The following is a 25,611-nucleotide window of genomic DNA, read 5'->3' on the forward strand; positions in this document are numbered from 1 at the left end:
ACAGTAGTTAAAAGGTTCCAGAACAAGACAAAAAACTGGGACAATTATTTGCCCCACGTTAGCCAGAAAAAGGGTTGTTATTCAGAATATATATTTCTAAGGTGATGAGAAAAATGAACAAAAGGTATAAATAGGCATTTTATGGATACATAAATGGCCCAAACAACAACAACAAAGTGCTTACTCTTATGTATAATTACGGGACAGCTAGAATGAGATACCATTTTAAACCCATATAAGTAAAACTGAAAAAAAAAATTCTAAGTCTTATTGTCTCAATTGTTGCATGAATGTACAGCAAAGAGGACACTCATGCACTGCTGTCAACTGGCAGAACGACTCTGGAAGACAGTTTAGTAATAATTAGTAAAATTGAAGATGCATATTTCATAGGATCCAGCAATTCAGCTTTTTGATATATACACTGTAGAATAGGTCTTGCACATGCATAGCAGGATAAATGCATACAAGATTCATGGCAGCATTGTTTAAAATAGAAGGAAATTGGAAAAAAAAAATATCCTTCATCAGTAGAATGACTACCAAAAAAAAAAATGTATAGTATAGTCATGCAATGAAATTCTACGTACCAATGCATAGGAACAAATGGGAGCTACACATATCAACATCAATGAATATTACCAAGAGAATATTAAGAAAGTACAGGAAATGCAAAAATGTGCATACAGTACATTTGTATAAAGTTTAAAGTGTCTATATTGTTTAGGACAAGTTGAATATACAGAAAAACTATAAATACAATCAAAGGAATGATAAGTAAGAATTCAAGATAGTAATTACTTCTGAATAGAGGGAGGGAGGGATATTCCAATAGTGAAGGAACACACAGCAGGCTTCATAGGTATAAGTAATGTTCTACCTCTTAATGTGGGCATTTACTCCAGGAAATGTGCATTATATTTTTCTTCACATATTCTATATTTGCCTTACACCTTCTGGTGTATATATGAAATATTTTATAAAAGTTTATAAAACAATGTTAACACTTCATTGTATAAAATATGAAAAAATTCAAAAATGTTTTAAATTGTTGTATATATGCGATTATTACTGTACGCAGATAATTCTACCAGGGTCAAACTACGTAAGTCAAAAAACAGATGATTGTTGTAAACACTCTATGTTGCCTACACAACATCAATTCCTTCCTACTTTATTAGAACCTTGATTTTTTTTCTGTCTGTATTTAATATCCAGATACAATTTCCAGAAACAGAGAGGAATTCTGAATAAACCCCAGTAACAGTTATTTGAACAGGAGGATATAGGTGACATACGTTGGCCAACTTAATTTTCCTCAATCAGACTGAAGGTAAGGAATTACATTCCGCGATTGAAGAGAAGATTCTTTCCCCTCTTAACACATACAAACAAGGAATCACATAGCACCAACTGCTGCTAACAGCTGTCTTGTGACCAGAGGGGAACCCGGCATAGGTTAAAGACAGTTTAGAAAAGCTCCATGGAGAGAAAGGACCCATATCCTTGAAGACAACATTGAGTTGGCCCTAACTCTAAATCTCCACATATATGAGATAATAACCTTATAATTTAAAGGCAATTTGAGTCAAATTTCTGTATTTGCAACTGAAATTAGTCTGACTAATAAAAGAACTTGATGGAAAAGGTGGATATTGAGCTAGGAATTGAAAACAAGTAGGTTTGGAAGGACAAGGACTAATGGGTAGGGCATTTGTTGGACAAAAAATATTTTTTGAGTTGAATTGATCTTTTGTGACATTGATTCTGGATGGCTAGCTCCCCTTTCTCTACTTTAGTTATCCATCCCCAGTGTGGGGCCCCACTTGGTCACTTAGATGCCAATACGATTAAGGTGCTTAATGTGGGCATCCTCCCTCCTCGTCTGAGGGTAGCACACACTTTGTAGGAGTACAAAGAAGCATGAAGTAAAGAGACTTTCTTCCTTTCCCCATACCCATTTATCCTCATTCATTTCCTGTGATGCCCATACTTGAAAATTATTCTGAAAACTCAGGTATTTGGATATGCAAATGAGAAAGTTGTCAACTTTAATTTTATACTTTTTAAAAGTAGATTTAGCACTCCTACTTTGAGAGGCAGTCTTACCTAGTAGTCATATAGATAAAAGTTTGAATTCTAGCTCAACTACTTATTAGACATGTGATGAGAATTGGTTTCTTAATCTAAGTCTATAATTCTCCATCTGTAGAATGAGAATGTTGTAATAAGACTTAAGATTTAAGTGTGTCAGTATATGTAAAGTACCTACAAATAGGGGGCACCATAGAAATGCTATTCCCTTTTCTCCTCCTCCTCCAGTTATGCAGGATGTCCCTGGCAAATCTGCTTTGTAGCACTACCATTTATAAACACGACATCAACTTTGAAGAAGTTGAATGTCATATATCATTTGTATGAGGTCGTTATGTTGACCCATTTGTACATGAAATTATCACTAAAATGATTACAGGTAATATGTGTTAACTAAATGAGCCATCATATTTGCATTCTTCAAGTTGTGTGAATATCTAAGAGTCTCTACTAAAGTCTCTATTAAAGAAAAAATGTTATTTTCTCTGACTTTAGAAAATAAATTTAAAATTTTTCTTTTAACTCAAATGTGAACGATTCAAAGCATTCAAATAGAATTCAAATAGAGCATTCAGATAGAATGTTCCTATAGAAAACTAAAACTCAAAAATCCCTATGATGAGATTTCAAATAAACCTTTCTTCCTCATACACCAAATAAGAATTCTTTTGTTTTTATCACATCTACTGTGATGGTTAATTTGGTGTGTCAACTTGACTAGGGCTACAGTGCCCAGTTGTTTGTTCTAATACGAATCTAGATGTTGTTGTGAAGGTATTTTTCAGATGCGACTAACATTTAAGTCAGTGGACTTTAAGTAAACCAGATGACCCTCTCATCCATTCAGCTGAAGGCCTTAAGAGCAAAGACTGAGGTTTCCTAAATAAGAAGAAGTAAATACTGCTACAATGAACATAGAGGTATAGATATCTGTTTGAGATATATATTTCCTTCTGATTTATATACTCAGAAGTGGAATGTGAAATCTAAAAAAATTAAATTCATAGGAACAGAACAGATTGGTGGTTGCCAGGGGTGGAGGTTGGGAGGTGGGAGAAATGGGTGAAGGTGGTCAAAGGGTACAAACATCCAATTAGAAGATGAATAAGTTCTCGGGATGTAATGTACAGCATGGTGACTATAGTTAACAATACTGTATTATATATTTGAAAGTTGCTAAGAGAGTAGATTTTAAAAGTTCTCACCACACACAGACAAAAATTGTAACTACATAGTGATGGATATGTTAACTAACCTTATTGTGGTAATCACATGTCAATTATATCTCAATAAAGTTGAAAAAAAAAGAAGAGGAAGGAGCAGTTCTGCCTCAAACTGCAATATGAAAACCCCATCTGAATGTTCAGCCTGCAGATTTTGCACTCAAGACTGAAACATCAACTCTTACCTGAATTTCCAATCTGCCAGCCTGCTCCACAGATTTTAGACTTATCAACTCCCACAATCACATGAGCCAATTCTATATACAGATATAGGTGTAGATAAAGATACAGATACAGATATAGATCTCCTATTAGTTCTGGTTCTCTTGAGAATCATGACTAATACATCTACTGACTCACAATGAGAAAAAATCTCAAAAGTTAAAGCTGGACTTCATTGAATAACTTCAAACCAGATTCTAATTTTATGTGATTAAATATAAATTTTTATGGATAATATTACAATTCTCACAAATTGACATCACAGGATACTTATTATTTATTTTATACACTCTAATATAGTTTTTAAAAAATCAGTACCAAAGAAAAGCTACCCATCAAATTTACATTACATTTGTTTCTTTCTTAAATATCTTTTATTAAATATGACTTCTGCAGTGATAATGTACCACAAGTTTTTTGTAGCCAATAGTATCCCATTAGCATATTATTACACTAGTAGTAGGATAGTGTTAATGCTTTTCAGATAAGTGATGGTCCTCAGATGATTATAATTTTGCCTACTCTTTTTAGTAAAATCATTGCTAATCCATGAAACAATAACATTCGACCTCTATCAAGAAAAAATAAATCTTAATTTTTTGGAGTATACATATAAATGAGATTTGTATTTCAGGGTGTTTGTTGGATGAAGATTCTAAATAATCATACCCCAAACCCCACAAAAATGAACCATTTGTGAAGTCATCATAAGAATTTACAACTGCTCATAGATCCACCGCGAAATACATAGTGGTTTTTTCCCCCCAAATTTGCTGAATTTTGTCAGAGGAAATGATGAAATAATTAACCTTTTACATTTGTAAATACTATAATAATAATTTAAAAGGTGTTAGAAATTACAAACCACTTCTGAATAATGAAATTTCTAGAGATAGCAATTTTTATATATGATCTCAACAATTTTTATTTCACTCTAAATTTAAAGTAGGTTTCATCTATTTAAAAATACCTATAAATAGGGAGCTGGCCCGGTGGCGCAAGCAGTTAAGTGCATGCACTTCGCTTCGGCAGCCCGGGGTTCTCAGGTTCGGATCCTGGGCGTGTGCGAACATACCACTTGTCAAGCCATGCTGTGGTGGCATCCCATATAAAGTGGAGGAAGATGGGCATGGATGTTAGCTCAGAGCCAATCTTCCTCAGCAAAAAAAAAAGAGGAAGATTGGCATTGGATGTTAGCTCAGGGCTGATCTTCCTCACTTAAAAAAAAAAAAACCACACCAATAGATAGAGAATGACTTCAATTAGCTTTATATCTTAGTCATGTTAATAGTCTATATGGTGGTTAGTAGAGAAATAATAATTCCTTTATTGCTAGTGTCAAATTAAAAGTTTTGGCTGTTTGAGTAATTCAAGTGAGAATAGCTATTGCCAATAGCCACTAACAAGTGACAAAATTCCAATATAACGTCTGTGGGTGTTTTTGATTTTCTAAGCCTAGTTAGTGATCACATCTCTCTCAAACTTCTTCCTCTCCTCCACTGCTAATGTCTTTTTTTTTAATCAACTATTTTAATTTTTCTTTATTTTTTAACAGCTTTATTGAGATATTATTGACAAAGCCCTCACATCTTGGCTGAATGATTCAAATAAATCCTGTTCAAATTACTTACCTCCAGATTTTCCCTTGCCAATCCATCTTCCACCCTCTAGCAGAGTTACTTGTTCTTCTCTAATCTCAGAGAGACCCATATCATTTGTTTCCTGATCAACTTTCCTCAGTTTCCATTGCCTACGGGATGAATTCCTAACTTAGTGTGGCAAGGCTCTTCATAATCTCTCCCCTGCTTACTGGGAACACTGTGCCATTGCACCCCAAGACACTTTATTATCCATGACTATGAATGTATTCTTTTCCCAATATGGCAAGCTTTCTCATGCCTCTGTGCCTTTGCATATGATATTCCCTCTCTCTCCCCACCAAAACCTTCCTCATTTTCTCTGCTGACAAAATACTATTCATATTAAAAAACCAAGCTTTCCTTGATATACATCTCCTGAGCATTGGTCAGTCTTCTGTGTGTCAACTGCACTTTTGTCCATGTCTCTCTGATAGCATTTATCAAATTCTACTGTAATTAATGTGTGCACGCCTCTTTCTGCCAGGAGGTAGGGCACTCCTGATGAACAGGAACCATGTGATTCCTCTTTGTGTGCCACCCACCAGCAATGACAACCACAGGGCTGGCGCAGAGTAGGTGTTCAACTCCTACTGTGTATAAATTAATGAAATAACTTTCTCTGAAGTAAGAAAGGTTGCCTCAAGCAAAGGATTTTTTAAAAAGAGAATATATCTACTCTAGATTTTAGCATATTTTTTAAAATTTCAAAGCTAAACACAATTTAAGACCCAAAGTGTTCTTTCATTTCATCCACCAGGCCAACCTTTCACCACATCAGAGATGACCTGGCCCTCTCTGTGGTCAGCCTGATCTACTTCACATCCTCTCTTTTAACCACATTGTGATCTACTGTTTTTTCTTACCGGAAGTTCCCCCTTTGTCTCTAGCATCATAAGCTGTCCGTTTTTAGAGGGCTATCTCAAGATCCATTTTTGAAAGGCACAACTCTTTTTCTTAACTCATTATTTATAATTGTTACCCAACATGTATATAATTTATCATTTTCTAATTATTGCATGTAAACTTGCTTTTTTTCTAAACAAGCTCAGATGATCCTTCAGAAATGTCTCATACTCTGTACTTCTTTAGGAAACCCTATTGTCTTAATCCATATTAAGTCTAGAATATGCCAGACATGGAGGTTTTCTCAAATGATTTTTGATAGTTTGGGTACTACGTGAATGGATACTTCTTTAAAAAAAAAACACAGCACTTTGAGAAATGCTGGACAAAGGATCTTTGCCCAGAACTGTTGTCATAGTTCTGCTTAAACAAATCTATAAAGTTAAAAGAATAGAGGAAAGTATGTAGTTGTCATAAAAATCTGAATTCTGATTCTATGCTTCCTGAACTAGCTTATTTTCTAGTTGACGAAGTCTGCTTGTAGGAAGTAAATATAATTTATAGAATGGAATTTTCTGTTACATAACCCAATATGCTGTGATTGCAATGGAAAAGTCACATAGAGGCCTAAAATGTAATTTACAATAAATATAAAGGCTTCTATGGGGAGTAAGAATTCTTGGATACTTTTCTATGAATCTAAAATAGTCTTCAGTGATAGCACATACAATACATTTCTGTGAAATCACCATTTATTTCTCTTTGCCATTATAGTCCGATAACATCTATAAGAAGCAAACTCAGAAAACTAAGTTCACACTGGTATTGTCTTATATGTTTATTATGTGTTTCTATCTTAATGGAGGCATTCCTCAAATAAGTGGGAGAAAACCAATATAAACAATAAGCCAATTGGTTTTTATTAGTGTAGATATTTTCCAATAGAGCTTTCTGGTTATGTGACGTATATCACTGCGGCTCTTTGAGAGAAAGAAAAAGAAAATCTTTTTTTTTTTCTTTTGAATGATCTGCTTGGGCAGATCATCTGGCATCACTGTGCCTTAGTTTTCTTTTTTTTTTGTTTTTTGTGAGGAAGATCAGCCCTGAGCTAACATCCATGCCAATCTTCCTCTTTTTGCTGAGAAAGACCAGCCCTGAGCTAACATCTATTGCCAATCTTCCTCCTTTTTTCCCCCTTTTTCTCTCCAAAGCCCCAGTAGATAGTTGTATGTCATAGTTGCACATCCTTCTAGTTGCTGTATGTGGGATGCCGCCTCAGCATGGCCAGACAAGTGGTGCCTCGGTGCGCGCCCGGGATCCGAACCTGGACCTCCAGTAGCAGAGTACGCGCACTTAACCCCTAAGCCATGGGGCTGGCCCCTTAGTTTTCTTTTTATAGCAAAAGATAAATGGACTTCCACTATATTATTTACAAAATTATTATAAGAATATAGTATTAGAATATAAGGAGATAATATGTAAACATTCTTATAAAATGTGAAACTAATGAATGCAAATGAATGTAAATTATTATTACCTAGGCATCTCAACATCCTAACTTAATTTATGTAATTTTTAGAAGTATTAAAGAAGTGACTTTTGATGAATGTTTCTGGAAGATGAGTGTTTCAAACTTGATTAATGTGCTGAGGGTTGGTTTACATTCTAAAAGGCCTGTGAGGAGGTCAAAAATGATGAATCAATTAGAGATAATTTAGTCTCCTCCTACCAGACTTGTCCAGTGCCTACAAAGTCAAGTCTAAACACTATTTCTCTAGGGAGCAATTCCTCATTAATCATCGTCAGGGAATACAGCCATGCACCACATAATGATGTTTCCATTGACAGTGGACAGCATATGTGATGGTGGTCCCATAAGGTTAGTACCACATAGCCTAGGTATGTAGTAGACTATACCGTCTAGGTGTGTGTAACTACACTCTATGATGTTTGCACAACGACAAAATTGCCTAACGATGCATTTCTCAGAACATATCCCCATTGTTAAGTGATGCATGACTGTATGTATGGGGCCTACCCATGACAGTGGCGCCACAGCTGGCATCCTTAAAGTGGTTCATTAATCTATGACACATTTGACCTAGGCAGGTAGTTGTTTCTGATGATGTTTTGGTTTGAAAAAAACAGGTTTGTGAATTTGGGTTGTTGACTTCTTGCTTTTGTGATCATCAAATGCTTGTTTTTTAACAGGCAGTTCTCAAGGTTCCCTAAACAGAGGTGTTTCTGTTGACTGTAGAGCCAATGGGAGACCACAGACTGGTGAAGGGAGTTAACTGTATGAAAAATTTTATGTGAATGTGGATACATTTCTAGGCAAAGGGCTCAGGGCTGCCAACAGATTCTCTTGTAAACACATGACTTCCGTGATAATACATCCTCATCCTACAGAAAGGTGTTTTGGGGGACCCCAATGTGTGTGATGTGGGAGAATGCTCCCCACAATAGATGTTCTGAATGTCAAGTCAACATGAGAAGCTCTTTTCACTGATTTTTCTCTTTTCTCAGAAGAAACTTCTTTTTTATTACTTTTGAATTCTTCATTTATCATTTTCCTTATTACTTCAAGTGCTTTGACAATATTTTTAGAAGTCTAAACTGTGTTATGTTTAGAATATCTGTAAAATAGTTAGCTGAATGATTCATGTCTAACATATAACCGCTTCCACACATGTATTCCCAGTTATTAAAAAGTAATTTAGAATTGCCCTTCCTATTAGATTATCAACTCTCTAGTCAAAATCTTTGTCTAATGTTCGGGATGTTTATCTAAAAATCTCAATGTGACACTACATTTCTTAGTATGAAAATAAATATTTTACAATTATTACTGATTATGACACAATCCTAGATAGTTACTACTATCACAGCTTAAAAGATTAAACTCGACACTATTTTGTGTTGTAGTCTTTATTTCAAAGTCCTAGCAAATAAATCCATAACCCTTAATAGGTCGATTTTGCTCCAGAAATAGTGCAGTGGTAAAATATTTTGTTTCAACTTATTTTTCCAAACTGAGTCACTTGACTGCTGCCTTTCTATTGGCATAAAACCAGTGATTATTGGTTGTCTTGGAACTATAAGACCAAAAATGCTTTTTATATGTCATGTTAATGGTTATTTGAAAATTACATTCTGTGCCTGTTTCAGTGGGGTTACTTTCTTAGCAGTCATTAGTAACAGCTGCTATTTATGTGTGTGAGAATCTGAGTATATCCTACTTGGTCTTTGTGATGTATGAGAACATTTTAATGAATACTAAGAATAAAGCAGTTATGAGAGGCCAGAAGATAAGAGTTGGGACATTTGATCTGGTTTACATTGCACAACTTTAGGATTTATTTCAAATTGCAATTACATTAATGGAAGTTTGCAGCATTCAGGAGAATTCTGAATTCAGAAGTTTCTTTATAGAACACGAAAACTCTAACTCAAAAAGATATATGCAACTCTATGCTTATTGCAGCATTATTCACAATAGCCAAGACTTGGAAGCAACCTAAAAGCTCATCAACAGATGAATGGATAAAGAAGATGTGGTATATATATGCACATACACACAAAGGAATACTACTCCTTTGTCAGCCATAAAAAAGATGAAATCATGCCATTTACAACAACATGGATGGATGTTGAGGATATTATGCTAAGTGAAATAAGTCAGACAGAGAAAGACAATTACCATATGACTCCACGCATGTGGAAGATACACAAACAAACAAACACATAGATACAGAGAACAGATTGGTGGTTGCCAGAAGTGAAGGGAGTTGGGGGAGGGCGAAAGGAATAAAGGGGCACATATGTATGGTGACGATGGCAACTAGACTTTTAGTGGTGAACACGATGCAGTCTATACAGAAGTCAAAATATAATGATGTACACCTGAAATTTATATAATGTTATAAACCAATGTGACCTCAATAAAATAAATAAATAAAAAATAAAATAGAAGGCTCTTTATAAAGACAAGGATTGGGTTTAGGCCCTGTAACTGTCATGTGCTACACAGGACCCTGACATCATGACCTACACAATGCCATTCCAGGTGTTGCAGATTGTAATGAAGATTAGACAACAGTATTTCCTCAAAAAGCTAATACTATAAACGATAAAGTGATGAAAATAATCGAGGAGAAAGTTAGTGCTAAAGAAGAAGTTTGCTGATTTAGGTAAACTATATGGGATACTCAGGTTAAAGGGCAGAGATTTGAAATCTGTCTATTTCCAGTACTTTCTTTGATTATTCAGATAAAGAACTCTTATAGATTTATTTTATTTATTAGGACAGAAAAATTTGGTAGTAACTTACATTTGGTTTCGTCTTAAAAAATTTATAACGTTAAAGCTGGAATCTTTCACATTTCCGTTATTTGATATGGACGAATAGCGTGATATGAGTGAATGGTGTGATATTTAACCATTGATATTAGAAATAGGAGAGGAGATGCATAGACTTAAACCAACATCTTTGGGGCTAGATCCTGAAAAATGCCTTAGATAACTCTGGATCCTTTTCCAAATCACAAAGCAGGTGATACATTTACACAAAGTCCAAAAGAAACAGTGTGTGTGTGCATGTGTGTGTGTTTTTACTTGAGTCCTCTAGGGAAAAAGTTTTTTAATTAGAGCCATTTGCCACTCCACTTATCTCTCTGGATAAGATTCCAAATTCTTATCAAGGAATGTTTCTTGCTATGGTAGTGGAGAAGACAGGATAAACTTGCAAAAAGTATTTCAATGGACTGACGGTGTTTAATCTCTTATCCAGACTATTCTACTGGCTCCTCAAAACTTGCCATACTGTAAATGACATTTGTCATCTCTGCATACTGTAATGATTCAAACTTGGATGCTTGAAAAAATAATGATATCTTAACAAAAGAAGAAAGTCATTAAGAGACAACTGATTTAGGATAGGAAAGATTAATGTCATTTAAAGTATGTTAAATTCAAAGCATAGGCTGGATATTTACCTAGAGGAAGATGCCCAATGGGAATTGTGAATGGGGGACAGAAGCTTATGACCAGACAGGGATAACAATATATTCAAAAATTATACCTGAGACTATGGGAGTGAACGAGATCATCCAGAGGGAAGGATTATTAACTTGGGGTCAGTGAATCCCCTATGGGTATCCGTGAACCCTGAATTTATATCTAAAATGTTGTAAGTTTCTATTTCTTTAAAAAGAGCCCATAACTTTAAATAAATTCTCAAAAAAGGCTAGGATCTAAATATTGCTTTTCAAAGTTGGACCAGGAAAAGGACAAATGAGCATATAAAGAGAGGACTTGAATAATGTGGAGAGTGAAGAGACAATTGATAAAAAGTATTAAACCAGCATTTTTTGAAATCCAATGATGTGCTAGGCAATGTCTTAGGGAATATCATATAGAATGTCTCATTTAATCTTCTCAACAGTGCTGTGAGGTAGAGATCACTAACATGATTTTACACATGTGGTAAATGAAGCTCAGAGATTAAAAGGATTTTTTAAAATCCAACAGTAACTAAGCAACTGGGAAATTCCTGTTCAGAGCACATGATCCCAAGTTCGGTGCTCAGTATCACAGCTACTGAGAAGAACTAGAGAAAAAAGGGGTAGAGAAACAAAACAAAAGTGTGAGAACATCAGGATACACAACAACAAGTTGGAAACAGCAACAAAGATAATTCTATGCAGCCTAAATTAGATCTGACAGGATAGATGTCCATGGAATATTACAGCAACAAAATCCACTACAAGTATCCTTAACAGTGAAGTCAGGGAAACCTCAGGAATATTGAAATCTATTGATAAGTTAAAAAAATAATTTCCTTAAATGTTAATTAAGGTTAATTAATTTCCTAAGTTAAAAATCATCATTGAGATATTATTCAAAAACTTTTAATAATAGTTTCATTGATCCTTCCAGCCTACTTGGTGCTGGGTGCTACGTTATATAGCAGTTGAAACAACTTCAAAAAATTTTTCATTATTGTTGTGTCATTTTTGAGCACTGACTGCTTTCAAGAAAATCATTGCACAATATACCCAATGAACAATATTGAAATGTTTGAAATATATTGTTACATCTTCAATTCACTGAAATGATGTGATCTAGAAAATGAGCTTGGAAATAACTTCCTAATTTAAGTGTAACAGTAATATTTGATAAAAGCATCTTTATTGTGTTAAATGCAGGTTAACTGATAGTATAAAAGGAGTTTTTGTGAAAGAAAATGTAATTTCTATAGTATGAGACACAAAAACCATATATTACTGTTTTCTTTAATATTTTTAAAAATTGTAATTATTCTTTCAGTGAGATCAGGCTACCATCACTTAAATCTCTTGACGAATATCAGTATCAGTAAAATCAAGAAAGCCAGACATTATATGCTTTGAAACATAATACACTAGAAAGTACACAACAACACCTATGAAATATTTTGACCTAAAAAATTAAACCTGAATCTCGTAACACCATTAGATCTAACTATTAATTTATAGAGGATAGAGGAATAAGTTAAATAACACCACAAGGAAGCAGTTAGCCAAACCTGGAATGTGGGACAAATAGCCAAATTCCCCCCAACAAACCAATAGCATTAAAAAAAAATGACTGAAAAAAGAAAAAGAAAAGGATAATTATGATGGTATAAAGGAGACTTAAGCAACAGAAAACTCAACCCAATATAGAGAACTTTTGGGATCCTGATTTGAACATGTAGAATTTCTTGAATCTGGAGATTCACTTCTTTTGTTAATTCTGAAAAATTCATAGCCATTATCACCTTATGTATTGCCTCTTCCACAATTTTTCTATTCTCTCCTTCTGGAACTCTTACTGGATATATGCTGGAATTCATCACTCTCTCCAGCCTGTCTATTAACAACCTCCATGTCTTTTCAGTGTCTTAATCTGTATGCTGCATTGTGGGTATTCTTCTTAGTTTTATCTTCCTGTTTACTAATACTCTCTTCAGGTGTTTCTGATATGTTATTTAACTCATCCATAGAAGTTTTTATTTGACAATATTTTGTTATTTATAGAAGTTCTTTTGGGTTATTTTCTAATCTGCCATTTTTAGAGTGTCAGTTTGTTTGCTTGAGGCTTTTGATTCTATTTTATATTTTTAAATGCTTAGTTAATACTTATTTCCTAGGCTGTGTCTGATCTTTGTGGGGTTTAAATACATTTGTCATCACATTGCTGACTCAGACTCATGTTGTTTCATGCCTTTGATAATTTAGGATAATAAACTCATCTTTAGTAGCTCCTAATTGAGGGGAAATTTATATCTGGAGTTACAGTCATAACATTCCAGAGAGGTTTTGCATTTGCTTCTGCCCAGAGACCTTGCATTGTTGTTTGGGGACTATTCTGACTGTTAATTTGTCGACTTACTGATCCCTATATCTTATAGTAGTGTGTTATGGCATAGGACCTTCACTAGACATTCTTAGGGTGTACTCTAGTTGCCTCCTAAGCCCAAAACAAGACAATCAAGATTCTTATTATTCATTCTAGCAAGTAGGCAGACTTTTCACTCAATATCCCTTTGAGATTTCTATCTATTTTATGTCACATTTCTAGGTGATTGAGAAAAGAGGGCTCTCATTTTATTTGAAAGTATAAGATTCTGCTTATTAGTCTTCAAATTTTAAAATGAAAAAGTCAACAAAGATTTATCATAGTCATCAAAAAAGAGAATTTCAGTGTTACCAGTTTGGCAATACAAAAGTACAGTCTTCAAAATCTGAGAGATGGAGGAAGATACGGAGAGTGGATTAGGTTCTCTATTATTGTCACATTATGATGGGAATTAAGAGAGAATAATCCATAGTTGATGTAACAAGAATCTGAGATTTTAATACATTATTCATAATTGTATATATAATCAAAAAAGAAACTAAAAACAGATATATAACTACTTAGAGGAGAGAGAGGGGAACGTGAAGGTTATTTGAGCTAATTCCCAGAAATCACAGCAAGTCAAAAGATATCTAAATCAGGTAAATTCAGACATAGTACTATAAGCATGTTCTCTTACGATAAAATGAAACATTCCAGGAGTAAATGTGTGAAAACTGATGCTCATAAAAATGCAAGTGTTTGCTTTGAGGACTAGAGTTGGTGAAGGCAAGGAATTGCTGCTTTCTTCATAATAATTCTGTATTAGTTTTCTTTTGTTGCTGTAATAAATTACCACATATTTAGTAGCTTAAAACAACACCCACTTATGAGTTCCCAGTTCTGTAGGTCAGAAGCCCAGGCATGGTGTGACTGGATTCCCTGCTGAGGGTCTCAGTGGGCTGAAGTCAAGGTTTTCGTGAGGCCTGTGGCTCTGATCTGGCTCAGGGTCTTTTTTCAAGCTCACTATATGTTCGCAGAACTCACTGCCTTTTCATTGTGGGACTGAGGTCCTTGCCAGCTGTCGGCTGGAGCTGCTTTTTTCTTGGAGTGTGTCTAAATATCTGGCTAACAGGTGACGGGGTTGGAAGGTGGGTTATTTCTTTATTAATCAACATATAAAGTCCAAAAATTTTAAATATCTAAATTAACTGATGAAGTGATAGTGAGAAAAAGAATAAAGAAATAGGAGGTTCTGATCAGAAGGTGGGACAATGAAGGGTAAGAGTTTTCATGCAAGAAATTCACGGGGATGATAAGATTTAGTTAGGATGTGACCATGGGCTTGGAAAGGATGTGATAAGACTAGGATGTGACCATGACCATGACCATGAAGTAAAGCCAGAGGTGCAGCTCACTGGAGTTGAGGAAGTCAAGGATGCGTTGTTGACTCAAACACTGAAATTAAGAAAGAACACGTAGTAGGAAGAAAGACCTGAACAGAACAGAAAAGAGGGAGCACAAGGAAGGATATACATGTGAGGAAAAGAAAGACACTGGGGATTATTAAGTACTTTTGTTCACCTTCTCTCAACGCTATAAGGTAAATAAGGTATGAAGATATTAACTACAATTTTGCAAATGAACAGTGATGCTCAGAGACTTTAAGCAAATTCACCAAAGTTACAAATTTATTAAATGACAGATCTAGGGCTGCACAAAACATTCTGATTACAGATTAGTAGAAAATCAGCACCAATTTTATTTAAAAGCTCTTTTATCCTGAATGAGAATATAGATAAAGGAATGAAAGCTAAGAATTTTTTTCTGGAAACATGAGAAAAATACACTATTCTAAAAATAATGAGGCCTACAGTATACATGTGTTTTGTCTTTTAATTGAAAGCTGCATCAATTCATGCTTCTCTAATGAGGTGCAATCTAGCCATGCCTGAAATAACTAGGGTAATGAGACGGCTTCCATTAATCTACTTATGAAAGAGTTTGTTCATTAATTAGGCTGGACAGCACAAAAGCAAAAACAGTGACTCTCCTGTTTCAGAGTGTCAGCCAGAATCTAATTAGAAATTAGTGGCTGAAAGGACTCAAATATTTCCACTTACATTGATTGTGGCCTAGAGGTACTCAGCCGTGATGATAAACCATTTCGTGGGTGAGATGGTTTGGGCAGGGGGAGCACCAAGTGGGGGCGGGGGTAGAGAGCAGATGGGACATCAAGGTTGGGGCCAGCTTTCAGTCTTCTTTAAACTCTCCAAAGATAAGAGGGTTATTCGGAAAGTAGAGTAACAAAATCATCACTTCACCCTTCTTCTCTCTCTATGCTCCTTTCCCTCTCCACCCTCATTTACACACACATACACACTCCACCACCACCACCACACACAGGATCTGGAAGCTGTTTACAAAACTACACTTAAGTAATCATATGGTTGCTTATATTCTTATTTAGGCGGTCTTTTATTCCGTCCAAATTCTAGATTGACAAAATAGTCAATTTCAATCTGTCTCTCTTTTTCTCTCCTTCACCTACGATTAAAAAAATTGCCCAAAGCAACTTTTCAATGAAATTCCCTCAACGGTCATTCTTTCAAAATCCTAGAAAGAAAAAGTCTATTCTGAGGCAAGGGACAATTGTTGAGTGATTTTAGAGATCCAGTGAATCCATTCACATTCAAGAGTAATATCTTGAGGAAAAAGCAATCCAATATTTTCAATTACTTTTAAATAATTTTACATAAGTCAAATTGCCCCTTCATTATAAATATGTTGTATAATATTTCTTTGCCTCTCAGCTCTGTATGGGCTCACATTTGCCTCATAATATTGTTTTCTAAAGCAGCTCAACTGTGTCTAGTTCTCAGCTTTTCATCTTGAAATCACAAAATAATATATTATCCCTTAACCTATATCCCATTAGAGAATCTCTATAAACTGAATTAGGTAGTATGTCTTAGGCAAGAAAACGAATTATTCCATAACAATTTACTACAATGAAAGAAATGTGGCATACAAAATATCTAACTTTTTTCAGGATAAATGTTTATTGAGTGAGTGAAATAATAACTGAATTGGGAGTTTCATTATTGTCATGAAAGAGACTTAACTACTCAAAGAAATACCCAGTGATCCTTTTCCACCATTAGTCTGGACCAAGCTTCCTCTTTGCTCAGAAAGCTAGAAGATGTCTCTTGCAAGTAGGGGTAGTAGAAGGAGAAAGGCAGGTTATAAAAGGAAGGAGATCAACACTACCCAAAAACATACAGGAAGAAGTTGCCCATCGCAACAGAATAAGATGAATGAGAAAAAATGTGTGAAGCAAAATGAACTCAAAACAGAATTTAAAAAACCAAGTCCAGGGAAGAGTATGAAATTTATAGGCCCTATAGAGTTTATTTCATCCATCTCTCTGCAAATAAAGAACTGAATCCTAGAGAGAGGCGTAACTGGGTCAAAATTACGTATTCAAGAGGAGCCTGGTTCCCCCAGCATGATCTTTACCCTGGAATGATCCTGTCATTGATTTCTGGGCTTGCTCTAAGGCAGGCCTTATCCTGCTGTGATGTAACTGTTGGTCTACTGATCAGTCTTTGTCATAGGCTCTGAGCTCTTGAAAAGTAAGGAATGTCTTTAGACTCTTCATTTCCAGATACATGACTGGCATGGAGAGGGTATGTAATCATCATATTCATTCATACTCATCCCATGTAAAATATAAGCATCCAACTTTTAATTTACAATACCTAGGAACTCAGGCCTACCTATATTCCAATTCCTATTTATTCTGCTTGAACTGAGTCCTTCTCACCTCTTGAGTCCAATCTCTCATCTTACCATCTCATTCATGCTATGCACCAGCCACAATGATATTGAATTAGCCTGGCTCAATTGGTTTTCACCTTCCCTTCCCTTGCTCACCAAATATGTGCTCACCAAATCCTCTTTCTATTTCCTCCTGGGCGTATAGCTAGCCTACGTCTCTCAGCCTTCCTTGCAACTACATAAGGCTACATGGTTGAGTTCTGGCCAATGGAGGGTAGTGGAAGTGATACATGTCTCTTCCAAGCCTGACCCCTTAATGACATCCAGCACGATACTTCAAGATGAATGGAAAGGATTCTGGAGAATATAGAGAATAGAGCCATTGAAGGAACTTGGATCTCTGAATTATTGGCCCTGGAGGAGACTTGACCAGGAGAGTCATTAAGCCAGGGAAACTGTGGAACTGATGCACAAATGAGAAATAACTTTCATTGTCTTAACCCACTGAAATTTTGGGGTTGTTTGTGAAAGCAATTAACCTACATGATTAATATTCTCAAGTTGTTCCTTCTTCCTGGAATGTCCATTCAAACCTTTTCCACTTGACAAAGACCTCCTCAGCTTTCAAGATTTACTCTAAGGGCTAACTTTTACATGAAAATTTCCTGACAATCCCTTCTTTCCACTCCTTGCCCTTTGCAAATCTACTGTATCCTCACTTTATCTATGCTCCTATCTCCCCCTGAAGCCAATATTTGCAGATCTCATGCACAAAGCAGAATGCCTAGCTCATAATAAGTATTCAGAAAATGTTGAATCCATGAATTAAAGAATGAATTCTTCCCACAATTTTCCCCCCAATGCTCTTGAATTGGATTCATGAAAACTCCTTTAGTTTACTTCTTTTTTTCATTGTCATGCTACTTACCCAGTGCTCTTACACTAAGGATGCTCTTCCTCTCCTTGTTTGCCAAGTTGACACACACTCCCTCTTAGGCTGTGGGGGAAATGACGCTACTACAGTCTTACAGGTGGAAATAACTTATGGCTGCAGGAAGTATACATTTGCTAAAAAATTTTTACAAAACTTCTTTTTTCCAAATCAAGTAAAATCTAGATCCGTATTTCCACTCATCAAACATGGCAAGGTATGCAACATCAGTGATTCCTAGGGAGGTTCTCTCCTCCCTTTGGTTATAAAAGTGTGCCAGGGTCCTAAACAATCCCCCGAGTTGGGAAGTCCTTTATGCCAATGTGACTGCTAAATTGGTCATTGCACAATCTTATTAAGGCAATAGAAAGCAGGGCTCCAATCCCCTTGTCCTCACACTCAATAAACTTGAGGCCAGTGATACTAAGCCTGGTTCCTGACTGGGCATTAGGAAGAGAAAAATATCTCACCTGTTTTGTGGATTTTTTTCCTAAAAGTTAGCTAACCTGAAAACAGGACACAATTCATTTTACTAATTAGTTTTTCACAAAAAATTTATAACATATAACAAATTTTAAACAGCAGACATACTAACATTGCTGCTTAGGAAAATCATGTTACCTCTAAATTTTATAATTTATTAAAAATGGAGAAATAAAGGAAGAATTGGAATGGAGGGGTTGTAGTAACCCATAAACTTACTAGTAGCAAATTTAAACTATTTAACTGACAGAAAGTTGAAGTGAGTTACCTTTGGTTAAATACAAGTAAAAAGTAACTGTAAAACTAAATTATAGGGCCAGCCCCGTGGCTTGGTGGTTGTGTGCGCGCGCTCCACTACTGGTGGCCCCGGTTGGGATCCCAGGCGCGCACCAACGCACTGCTTCTCCAGCCATGCTGAGGCCGCGTCCCCCATACAGCAACTAGAAGGATGTGCAACTACGACATACAACTATCTACTGGGACTTTGGGGGAAAAAAAAGGAGGAGGATTGGCAATAGATGTTAGCTCAGAGCCGGTCTTCCTCAGCAAAAAGTGGAGGATTAGCACGGATGTTAGCTCAGGGCTGATCTTCCTCACAAAAAAAAACAAAAAAAAAAAACCCAAAAAACTAAATTATAGTCCAGAACTTTTATTATTATATCATATATATTTAGAAAAATTCTAAATGAAATAAAGCAATACTTGTTCTATCTTGAGATGTAACCTCCTCCTCAAGGCAGAATAAGCATGAATTAAAGCACAAACAAAAGCAAACAAAAAGCAACCCTGCAAATTGCCTTTTTGTATAAAACTCACCATCTTCTGGTGCCCTGTTTGACCTACCAAGTCCTACTCTACGTGCTGGGATGCAAAGATAAATAACAGATAATTCCAGCTCACAATGAGTTCCAAGGCCAGCTGTGAAGATAAGAGATGCACACAAATACCTATATAACAATGTAGAAAGTGATACAATCATAGAAGAGAGAAATCACAAGTAAATTATAAAAATGCTGTAGAAAAGATTCATCATCTTTGGATGAAAGGAATGAAATATCATGATGGTTCTTTCACCACTGCTGCCTGCAGAGTATATTCCTTTGCATTTACTGTAAACTCATCAGACTCATATTGCTTTATATCATTCACTTCTTCTGGAATTAGAATTTATGATATTTTATATCTGGAATTCACACATGGCATATGAGTAAAAATCATATTTACAAATTTAGTAATAAACACTACTCGCTATCTGATATTTTTAAAGGTACATTTAACACCATTCATAATAAAATTATATTAGTTCTTGCACACTAGCTTGAGTAACTTTCCACCAAGAAAACTCAACATTTGCAACCCACGTGTGCAGTTTATTTTTTAACTGTTGTTTTCAACTACCAAAGAAACACACTTGTCATAACATTAAAATAATACAGAAGTGTTTGAAATAAAAAATAATATTTTACTCCAATAAATATTAGCAGCTATGAGATATTAAACATGAAATGATCATATGAGAAGAGAACCATTGGCAGAATAAAAAAATCAGCAAACTTTAAAATGTATCAATTAAGATTATCTGGCTTGAGAAATATGTGAAAACAGAATGAAAAAGAATGAACAGAGCCTGAGAGACCTGTGGGACACTGTCAAGCATACCAACATCTGCATAATGAGTGTTCCAATAGGAGAGGAGACAGATAAGACAGAAATCATATTTGTAGAGATAATGACCCAAAACTCCCCAAATTTGATGAAAAACATTAATTTACACATTCAAGAAGGTCTATCAACACCAAGTAGTATAAACTCAAAAAGATCTACACCATAAGTAAACTGTTGAAAGACAAAGAGAGAGCATTGAAAGCAGCAAGAAAAGTGACTTGTCATGTACAAGGGATTCTCAAAATGATTAACAACTGATTTCACATCAGATACCATGGAGGCCAGAAGGCAGTAAAATGATATATTCAAAGTGCTGGAAGAAAGACTTTAAACCAAGAATTCTACACCAGCAAAACGATCCTTAAAGTATGATAGAGAAATTAAGACATTCCCAGATGTCTTTTTTGAAAAACAAAAAATTTGTCACTAGCAACCTACCCGACAAGAAATACTAAAGGGAATCTTTCAGGCCGAAATAAAAGGACGCTAGATAGCAACTCAAAACCACATAAAAAATAAAGAGCTCTGGCAAAGATAACAATATAGATAAATATAAGACAGTAGAAATGTATTTTTATTTGTACCTCTTCTCCCCTTCTACCTGATTTAAAAGACAATTGCATGAAATAATAATTATACAACTGTGTTGATAGGCTTATGATATATAGAGATGAAAGTACATGACAATAATGGCACGAAAGAGGGGGAGGAAACAAAGCTATATAAGAACACAGCTTTGCATACTGTTGAACTATATTGTCTGAACTATATATAATAAACTGAACTATATTGTTATAAGGCAATATGTTCGTTGTAATGCCCAAGGCAGCCACTGAGAAAATAACTCAAAAAAATTTAGTAAGAGAAACAACAAGAGAATTAAAATGGTACAATACAAAATATTTATTTTAAAGAAGGCAACTGTGAAGGAAGAGAGGAACAAAAAATGGGACAAAAAAACAAATAGCAAATGGCAGACAAAACTCCTATCTTATCAGTAATTATTAAATGTAAATGGATTAAACACTCTCAAAAAGTGGAAAAGACTGTCAGACTAAATTTTTAAAAAAACATAGGCTGTGTATAAGAGACGCACTTTAGATCCAAAGGCATAAATAGATTGAAAGTAAAAGGACGGAAAGATGTATACATGTAAACAGTAATCAAAAGAGGGCTTCAGTAGCTATACTAACAACAGACAAAACAAGAGATGTTAAAATAAAAATTAACTGAAACAAAGAAGGATGTTTAAAAATGAGAAAAGGGTTAACTCATCAAGAAGAATGGCAATTATAAACATACATACACCTAACAACAGAGCCCCAAAGTACATGAAGTAAAAACTAACAGAATTGAAGAAATAGACATTTCAAAAATAATAGTTGGAGACTTCAATATTCTACTTTCAATAATAGACAAAACTAGGGGCTGGCCCAGTGGTGTAGTGGTTAAGTTCACGTGCTCCACTTCGGTGACGCGGGGTTCGTAGGTTCAGATCCTGGGTGTGGACATATGCACCACCTATCAAGCCATGCCACGGCAGGCGTTCCACCTATAAAGTGGAGGAAGATGCGCATGGATGTTAGCCCAGGGCCAATCTTCCTCAGCAAAAAGAGGAGGATTAGCAACAGATATTAGCTCAGGGCTAACCTTCCTCACCGAAAAAAAAAAAAAAAACCCAATAAAATTAAAAAACAACTAGCTACAGATCAATGAACAAAAAGAAGACTTGAACAACATTATAAACCAACTAGGCCTACCAGATATCCTTAGAAAGCTTAACAACAGCAGAATACACATCTTCTCAAGTGCACATGGAACATTCTATGGTAGAGAACTCTTATAACTCAACAATAAAAACACAAATAACCCGAGAGATCTTACAGAAGTTGGCGGCGTAAGCAGACTCGGAACTCACCTCCTCCCGTGGACACAGCCAATTTACAACTACTCGTGGAAAAATTACCCCTGAGACAGAACTGAAAACTGGATAAGAGGAACTCCTGCAATAACGGACAATCCTAACTGAGGTGGAAGAGGCAAAGACTCCCTTCTGGAGAGGAAAAACGCTGCCTTCACAAGCCGCCAGCTTCACGATCGCGGGGAGCAGCCCACAGGTACGCAGCCCTCCCTGGAGGCACGGGGCCCTGAGCCGGGGAGCGCCCCCACTGTGGGCATTTTGTGGACCCAGCACAATTGAGACGAGTGGCATAATATCTGACTGTGCCTGCTACTAAAACATTGGGGAGGACCCCCAGAAAACCCGGTTCACAAAGAAACTAAAACCGGCTCTTAAAGGGCCCGCGTGCAAACTCACCTGTTTCAGAAAGCATCCTAAAATCACCAGAAAGAAAGGTGCGCAGTGCTTTGGTGACAAGAGACTCACCTAATAGGCCCTGAGTGCATCTCGGTGAGGGGTGAGACCTCTCCAGGGACTGGGACATTGGCGGCGGCCATTGTTGTGGCCTGGTGTGGGCTGGCTGACACAGATGCCATTGGAGTTCTCCCTGAGGCCTGCTAGCCCAGGGTCTGCCCCACCCACTAGAGCACCAATTTAATCCAGCTCAGCCAGGGCAGGCAGCCCACCCTAGAGACTGGCCCCACCCAACAACAAGCCCTCAGGCAACTTGTGGGCCTGCATAGATTGGTGACTGGATTCTCTGCAGCCTGGCAACTGAGCTGACTTGAGCGGGGCAGGGTGTGCACAAGGAGCGGGTGGAGAGTGTGCGGCGGTGGCGGAGTGTGTGGGGCTCCCGCCATGGAGAGACTGGGTCCGCTTGGGGAGGTCGGGGCTCTCACATGGGGCAGGACTGTGTTGACTGTGTATGTGGACCTGTGGGTGGCAGGGCTTGTCAGCTGCAGAAGACTTGTGCTTCTCAAAGACCCACATAGGGGGTTTGCCCCACCTTCCAAAGCCTGAAACAATTGGGTGCTCCTGTTCCTGAGGCCAGCCCCACCCAGCTGCAATCCTCAGAGAGCTGACAAGAGACCTAATAGGCTAGAGGCTTACAGCAATTGTAAGGCCCTGAGCCTAACAACCTGCCACGCTGGGGGCCTACTCACTTAAAAGAAATACTGCAACACAAATGTGGTATTAGAACTTGCAGCCAACTGTGCTGGGGATCCCCAAACCTGATAAAGAGACTGAAGGGCCCACAACAACTACAAGCAGTTGAGCATTACAACAGCTGGCCAGGAGCATAACTCGGCCTCCCTGGGCGCCTACAGGGAGAGCAAACAGGCCACAACAGAAGGACACACGTAGCCCACATAGGGGTCACCCCTGGAACATTGAGAACTGAGGGAAGCACACTGGAAGCCTCCCAGGGCATCACTTACATAAGGTCACCTATCCAAGAGCAGGAGACGGAGCTGACCTACCTAATACGTAGACACAAGCACAGGGAAAGAGGCAAAATGAGGAGACAAAAGAATACATTCCAAGTAAGGGCACAGGACAAAACCCCAGAAAAGGAACTAAGTGAAACAGAAATGAGCAACCTACCTGACAGAGAGTTCAAACTAAGAGTGTTAAGGACGCTCACTGATCTGGGGAGAAGAATAGATGAACTCAGTGAGAATGTCAACAAAGAAATGGAAGATATAAAAAAGAACCCATCAGAAATGAAGAATACAATAGTGGAAATGAAAAATTCACCAGAGGGACTCAAAAGCAGAGTAGAGGATACAGAAGAACGGATCTGTGAGCTGGACGAAAGACTAGAAGAAATTACCCAAGGTGAACAGGTAAAAGAGAAAAGAATTAAAAAGAGTGAGGACAGTCTAAGGGACCTCTGGGACAACATCAAGCACACTAACATCCGTGTTCTAGGTGTCCCGGAAGGAGAAGAGCGAGACAAGGGGGCAGAGAATCTATTTCAAGAAATAATAGATGAAAACTTCCCTAACCTAAGGAAGGAGATAGACATCCAGGTACAGGAAGCACAGAGAGCCCCAGACAAGATAAACCCAAAGAGGCCCACACCAAGACACATCATAATCAAAATGTCCAGAATTAAAGATAAAGAGAGAATCCTAAAAGCCGCAAGACAATGTCAAGTTACATACAAAGGAAACCCCATAAGGCCATCAGCTGACTTCTCAGCAGAAACCTTACAGGCTAGAAGAGAATGGCACGATATATTTAAAGTGCTAAAAGGAAAAAACTTACAGCCAAGAATACTCTACCCTGCAAGGTTATCATTCAAAATGGAAGGAGAGATCAAAATTTTCCCAGACAAGCAAAAATTAAAGGAGTTTTTCACCAAGAAACCAGTGTTACAAGAAATGTTAAAGGGACTGATTTAAGGGGAAAAGAGAAGACCACAAATAGGAAAAATTATCTATTCCCTGATAAGAACGTAATGGATACAAATGCACAAAAAAGAGGTTAGATATGATATCAAAAACATAAAGGGAGGGAGGAGGGGAGTTAAAGAGTAGAGCTTTCAGACAGGGGTCAAACTAAAGTGACCATCAATTCTGTATAGAAGAAGAAAGGAACAGAGAAGAACTACTAAAACACTGAGAAAAAAAAGAGTTAAAAAATGGCAGTAAGTACATACTTATCAATAGCTACTTTAAACGTCAATGGACTAAATGCTCCAATTAAAAGGCATAGGGTGGCTGACTGGATAAAAAAACAAGACCCATATATATGCTGCATACAAGAGACACACTTCAGACCTAAAGACACTCACAAACTGAAAGTGAATGGATGGAAAAAGATACTCCACGCAAATGGCAATGAAAAGAAAGCTGGGGTAGCAGTACTCATAGGAGACAAAATAGACTTTAAAACAAAAACTGTAAAAAGAGACAAAGAAGGGCATTACATAATGATCAAGGGAACAATCCAACAAGAGGATATAACACTTGTAAATATCTACGCACCCAATGTAGGTGCACCTAAATATATAAAGCAATTATTAACAGACATAAAAACAGAAATAGACAGTAACACAATAATAGTAGGGGACTTTAACACTCCACTTACACCAACAGATAGATCATCCAAACAGAAGATCAATAAGGAAACATTGGCCTTAAACGACACACTAAAACAGATGGACCTAGTAGACATATACAGAGCATTCCATCCAAAAACCGAAGAATACACGTTCTTTTCAAATGCACATGGAACATTCTCCAGGATTGATCACATATTAGGCCACAAAACAAGTCTCCATAAATTTAAGAAGATTGAAATAATACCAAGCATCTTTTCTGACCAGAACAGTATGAACCTAGAAATCAACTATAGGAAGAAAATCAGAAAAGCCACAAATATGTGGAGATTAAACAAAATGCTACTGAACAACGACTGGGTTAATGAAGAAATCAAAGAAGAAATCAAAAAATACCTGGAGAC

General features: G+C 36.7%; 1 long non-coding RNA gene across 1 annotated transcript in view; it reads right to left on the reverse strand.

Moving 5' to 3' along the window:
* LOC131415326 (uncharacterized) overlaps positions 1-22,673 on the reverse strand; it is a 341,568-nt gene extending 318,895 nt beyond the window's left edge. Inside the window, exon 1 of the long non-coding RNA XR_009222414.1 lies at positions 22,627-22,673. This is a non-coding gene — a long non-coding RNA (uncharacterized LOC131415326). The remainder of the gene's footprint in view (positions 1-22,626) is intronic.
* Between the last annotated feature and the right edge of the window lie 2,938 nt (positions 22,674-25,611).

Source organism: Diceros bicornis, chromosome 16, assembly GCF_020826845.1.
Source record: "Diceros bicornis minor isolate mBicDic1 chromosome 16, mDicBic1.mat.cur, whole genome shotgun sequence".
NCBI lineage: Eukaryota > Metazoa > Chordata > Mammalia > Perissodactyla > Rhinocerotidae > Diceros > Diceros bicornis.